This window comes from Lithobates pipiens, unplaced genomic scaffold (assembly GCF_037356315.1).
Source record: "Lithobates pipiens isolate NorthernLeopardFrog02 unplaced genomic scaffold, aLitPip1_a1.2 Scaffold_27, whole genome shotgun sequence".
Taxonomy (NCBI): Eukaryota; Metazoa; Chordata; class Amphibia; order Anura; family Ranidae; genus Lithobates; species Lithobates pipiens.
Genome location: NW_027507788.1, coordinates 7,258,521 through 7,264,719, shown reverse-complemented (window position 1 = coordinate 7,264,719; position 6,199 = coordinate 7,258,521).

Below are 6,199 nucleotides of genomic sequence, written 5' to 3'. Positions count from 1 at the left end.
AAGGAGATTGTCAACAAAGTTGGAAAACCTCCCTCTGTATCCAAAAGCCCACATATTTTTAATATATTTTTTAAGCCTCCTACACACTGGACGTTTTTTACAGCTGCTCCTAGGGGCTTCTGGCGTTTTTTTTTTATTTTTTTTTTTCCTGCCTCTAAACCCCCCTGCATGTATACATACACACAATATTTTCAAATACCTTGGGGTGCCTGCCTTTACACACATGCATTTTAATGGCACCCCAGTCTTAGTCCATAGGGTTCCATATATTTAATTTTTTTTTCATCAATTTTGCCTATTTGAATAATTTTAAGTGCAAAAGGAGGGATCGGAGGTCTTGATCCCCTCCATAAGAGTACCTGTCATCACCTATTACTGTCACAAAGAATGGTTACTTTTTTTTATTTATTTTTTAAAAAGGGGACAAATGGGAAAAAAAATTAAAATAAATAAAAACCACACAAAAAAAATAAAAAAAAATAAAATAATAATAATTATTATAATAAAGTGCAGCAAGAAAAGTACATACGCAAATCGCAACCCAAATGTAAACGGTGTTCAAAATCACACATGTGAGGTATCACTGCGATAGTCAGAGTGAGAGCAATAATTCTGGTGAAAGGCCTCTCCTATAACTCTAACGTGGTAACATACAGATACACACACAATTGTTTTTTTTTAAATAAAATTTTAATATTTTATTTGTATAATGTGAAAGATGATGTTTCGCTGAGTAAATGGAAGCCTAAACATATCACGCTTTTGAAATGGCGCACACTCGTGGAATGGTGACAAACTACGGTACAAAAATTAAAAAAAAAAAAATCTCCTCCATAGGAGACGCATTAAAAAAAAATACATAAAATATAATGACATAAAATATTGGAGAGAGGGAGATGCAATTTTCTAGCAAAAAGTACTGATTTTTTTAACTTGTAAAACAAAAATGTCAGACATAGGCTTTAGGCATGAAAGTGTTAATATCACTTTAAAAAAAAATTTTTTTAAATAAAGTCCTGTGTGCCTTCTTTTTTTTTTTTTTTTTATTATGGACACCAGAATGTAATATAATAGGAAACCCCAAAATGTTAGCCGCCACTGGAACAGAAGGCATCTTCAAAATAGTGACGCGTTTAGCCGATGCGATTTTCCCCCCTCAGTTTTGAAAGATACACACACACACACACACAAAACAAAATAAATAAAATAATGTAAAAAGTATAATACTATAAACAATAATATTATTACTACTACAATTAATAATATAGGCTCCTGGCTTGGCTTGCTTTCTCAAGGTCAAGACCTGAGAGCTGGTTTCAGGAGGAGCACCCCATCTCCCTCCCCCCCCCCCCCATCTTGCATTTAATGTCTCAGGGTAGAAGGTGCAACAAGAAAAACAAAAAAAAAAAAATAAATAAATAAAAAAAAAATAAAAATAAAAAAATAAAAATCGGCATCCTAGAAGCCCTCAGGAAAACACCCCGGGAGGATCACCCTTTACCGGCTTCTTCTGGATTGCTCCAGCAGTCTATGAAAACACGGATGGACTTTAGCAATGCGAGCCTTATCGTTGCATCGCGTTTTGTAGTTTTCCACTCATATCCAGTTAATACAAGCTGAAGCGGCCCCGGGGCGATGGGTGGCATCTCTGGGAGATGAAGAGGATAGGATGTACGCTCTTCAGACACAAGGGAGAACTCTGTTTCCAAACACTAGAATACTTACAGAATTGTGCAAAAAAAAAATAATAATAATAATTTGTAAACAAAGAACGCTTTTCAAATAAGAAGCCATACGTTTATTTTTATTTTTTAATCTATTAGCAAAATGGAAAGTAAATGAAAAGAAATCCAATCGATATTTGGTGTGACCACCCTTGCCTTCTTCTAGGTAGGCTTGCACGCAGTTGTTGAAGAACTCGGCAGGTAGAACCAAGCACAGATCTTCTGTGGATGTCGGATGCCTCAAATCCAGACAGACTCCATGATGGAGAGATCAGGGCTCTGTGGGGGCCCAAACCATCACTTCTAGGACTCCTTTTTCTTCTTTAAGCTAAAACTTGGACGTATGTTGGGGGGGGGGGTTGTCCTGCTGCAGAATAAATTTGGAGTCAATCACAGGCCTCTCTGGTGGTATGGTATGATGGAGAAGTATCTGCCTGCATTTCTCATCATCGAGGACACTGTTGATCCTCACTGAATCTCCAACTCCATTTGCAGAAATGGAGCCCCAAAAAAACTTGCAAGGAACCTCCACCATGCTTCACAGTTGGCTGCAGACTCCCATTAATGTACCGCCCCCCCCCCCCCCCCCCCCCAACAAACTGCCTCCTGCTACAGCTGAATATTTAACATTAGTCCAGAGCACCTGCTGCCTTTTTTTTTTTGCTCTGCGTCCTAGTTCCTATGTTTTAATGCATAGGACATGGAAACCAAGGCTAAGCGACTCAACCACGCAGTCAGGGGCGTAACTATAGGGGGTGCAGCAGTCGTGACCGCAACCGGGCCCATGTAGCCCCCTGTACATATGGCCGGCAGCAGCATAGGCATCTAGCACACACACTATTACATACCCCCTCCATATCCCCCTGGGGACAGGGACCCCCTTCTCACCTGGGGGCAGTAACTTCATCTGCCCTGGAGAAAAGGCCCTCATCTCTTCTGGGGATGGGGACCCCATTCTGCTAGGGACAGTTCCCCAATGGGGCACCAAAAAAAATGTAAAAAAATAAATAAATAAAAACTGCTGATACCAGTGGTGGAACTACAGGGGCTCACAAAGGTCATACCTGTGACCACGCCCTGGAGTTCCACCGCCGGACTCGGAGGGAAGGGCCTTGGCTGGGGTTCAGGGGGGCCCTTCATGGTTTCTTGCATCGGGGCCCTGAAGGTTCTAGTTATGCCACTGCACGCAGTGTCTGCAGCCAAGCATGGTGGAGGTTCCTTGCAAGTTTGGGGTTGAATTTGTGCAAATGGGAGTTGGAGATTAGGCCATGATCAATGGTGTCCTCAATGCTGAGGAAATACAGGCAGATACTTCATCATGCCATACCATCAGGGAGGCGGGCGATTGGCCCCCAATTTTATTCTGCAGCAGGACAACCACCCCAAACATCCAGCCAACGTCATTAAGAACCATATTCAGTGTAAAGAAAAACAAGGAGTCCTGGAGGGGGAGGGGGGAGAGGGAGGGGGAAAGAGAATGCAAGTTGCCTGGCTGTCAGGGTGATCGTATGGCTTCTGTGTATTTGGATTCGTTTAGCCAAAACAAATACAGAGGTAAGGAGTTCCGTCTGCACATGCGTTATTTTTAGATCAGCAACTCAGGTTTTGAAGCCACAGACAGCCAGAAGACAAGCATTTTCATCCTGCATATCCCTACAACAAAGATGGCCCCATGCTATGGATTTCAGCACATCAAACCGATGTTTGCAGAGCTGCTGATAGCATGCAGACAGTGCGGTGTTCTGGCAGAACACATGGGGTGTGACCTCCAATGGAGGAGGAGTCCAGCCTCTGCAGGAACAAGCTTTATTATTCCAATGACTTGCAAGGCCCTCGGGACATCATATACCGATGAGAGGGAGGAAACCAGTTCAACCAACTTCTGACAATTACAACACAGCCGGCGCCGAGGTGCTCTGCGCTCAAAGTGCAGAGAGCGTCGATCGGCAACTTCTGAACGTGAGCCGGTAGCCTTGTAGCTGGGCTCAGAGCAAAGCTTCCAAAACCTCTGGAGGGCCCAATCACATGTGAGCGTTGCGGCAACAAGTCCTAAAGATTTTTTTAATAAATTGGAGACTTAACTTTCTGCAATTTTTCATTCCTGGTGCCTTTCCATGGCAGTATACACGTGGTTGTGGGCGGAGTAACCAGCCAGGTGTATGCTGCCACGGAGGCACCAGGAAATGGGCATTGCCACAATACAGGGTGACACCTTCTCCATGTGGGTGTGGATCATGTGCTTTCCCGATGCGCACAGAAACACGCTGCAAGGAAATGGCCAGGTAAACTTGAGTCCCACCCCCTTTTACATGAGGGGCCCCCCATCAGAGGCCCACCCCCTTTACATGAGGGGCCCCCCCATCAGAAGCCCACCCCCTTTACATGAGGGCCCCCCCCTCAGAGGCCCACCCCCTTTACATGAGGGTCCCCCACCCCCCATCAGAGGCCCACCCCCTTTGAGGGTCACCCCCCCCCCCCCCCCGAGCTTCTCCTTTACATGAAGGTCCCATCAGAGCCCCTTCTTACCCGAGGGTCCCCATCAGAGCTCCTCAATGTCCCCCCTTATACTGGAGTCCTCATCAATGTCCCCCTATATTGGAGTCTCCCACCCTCCTTACCCGAGGGTCCCCATCAGAGTCCCTCCTTACCTGAGGGCCCCCCATCAGAGCCCCTCATCGATGTCCCCCCCTTATACTGGAGTCCTCAATGTCCCCCTATATTGAGTCCCCCTCCTCACCCGAGAGCCCCTCCATCAGAGCCCCCCCTCACCAGAGCCCCCCCCCCCTCCCCCCATGTCCCCCCTTATACTGGAGTCCTCATAAATGTCCCCCTATATTGGAGTCCCCCCCTTCCTTACCCGATGGTCCCCATCAGAGTCCCTCTTTTACCTGAGGGTCCCCATAAGAGACCCTCATCAATGTCCCCCCTTATACTGGAGTCCTCAATGTCCCCCTATATTGAGTCCCCCCCCTCTTACCCGAGGGTGCCCCATCAGAGCCCCTCCCCTTACCCGAGGGTCACCGTCAGAGCCCCTCCCTTTACCTGATGGTCCCCATCAGAGTCCCTCCTTACCTGAGGGTCCCCATCAGAGCCCCTCATCAATGCCCCCCTCTTATACTGGAGTCCTCAGCAATGTCCCCTTATATTGGAGTCACCCCCCCTTTTACATGAGGGTCCCCATCAGAGCCCCCCTTACATGAGTATCCTCAGAGCCCCACACCCTTACATGAGTGCCCTCATCAGAGTCCTTTCTTACATGAAATGCAACAAACTGATGACCATTTTTTCCTGCTTTCAACACATCAACTTTGGGGACAACATGTTCACTTACTGCCTAATCTATCCTGCCCACTTCCAGATGTCATTGTAAGGGGGATAATCAATGTTATTCACCTAACCAGTCAGTGGTCATAACGTTAGGCCTATTGGTGTGTCCGCACTGCAATAACAAAACCAGGGATGAATATGGTCTTCAAACCAATCCTGGCTCCTGATTGGTGGCGGATACAACATGGCTCCCTTGGAGGGTTAACCTGCCGTACAGAGAGGAGAGGAAGGAAATTCAGCACTTTGGCCAACTTTGAAGAAACCAAACGCTGGTGACCTGCCAGCCCCAATGGTGGAGACAAAGCCGCACAGAGGGCAATTGTGGGAGAACAAGCGGAGGTATTCATGGCGAGCGAAGGGCAGCGGAGAGAAATGGTGCGAGAATTAGAGCGCACCCAGGATGCGCTCCTCACCAGGAGGGAGATCTTTATTTAGGAGATCGTTCAGTGACTCAGCGAAAAGCAGCCAATATTTAAAAAATGTTTTCAGGGTCACTTGTTGCGGCACAATTCTATCAATTCTGAAAATGTGATGACGCTATACTGGCTACGCTTTTTATTTATTTTTAAATCCATTCTTCCCCTTTTTTACCCTACGGCTGCTGATCTCTTGCAGCCCCTTTCTTGCTATGTGCACTCCAGTGATGGCTTCTTGGGGGGGATGGTGACAACGGTGGACCACGTCTGCATGATGTGTGTTACATGACCAATTGTAGTCCCCTATAACAGGAAGGCCCTGAACAAGGAGAGAGATAGAGAGATAGATGTATGAGTGCTGCCAGCATCTCTCTATTTCTCAAAGACAACCTCTGGATATGACACTGAGCACGTGACCTCAACTTCTTTGGTGGACCATGGCGAGGCCTGTTCTGGGTGGAACCTGTCCTGTTATACCGCTGTATGGTCTTGGCCACCTTCTTAGACAGAGGGGGTGAGAAACACAGAAGGAAGGGGAGGGGGGGGAGAAAGAGAGAAGGAACAGATAAGGAAAGGGGGGGCCAGAGAAACACAGAAGTAAAAGGGTGGGGCCCAGAGAAACACAGAAGGAAAGGGGGGGGCCAGAGAAACACAGAAGGAAAGGGGGGGGGGGCAGAGAAACACAGAAGGAAAGGGGGGGGGGCCAGAGAAACACAGAGGAAAGGGGGGGGG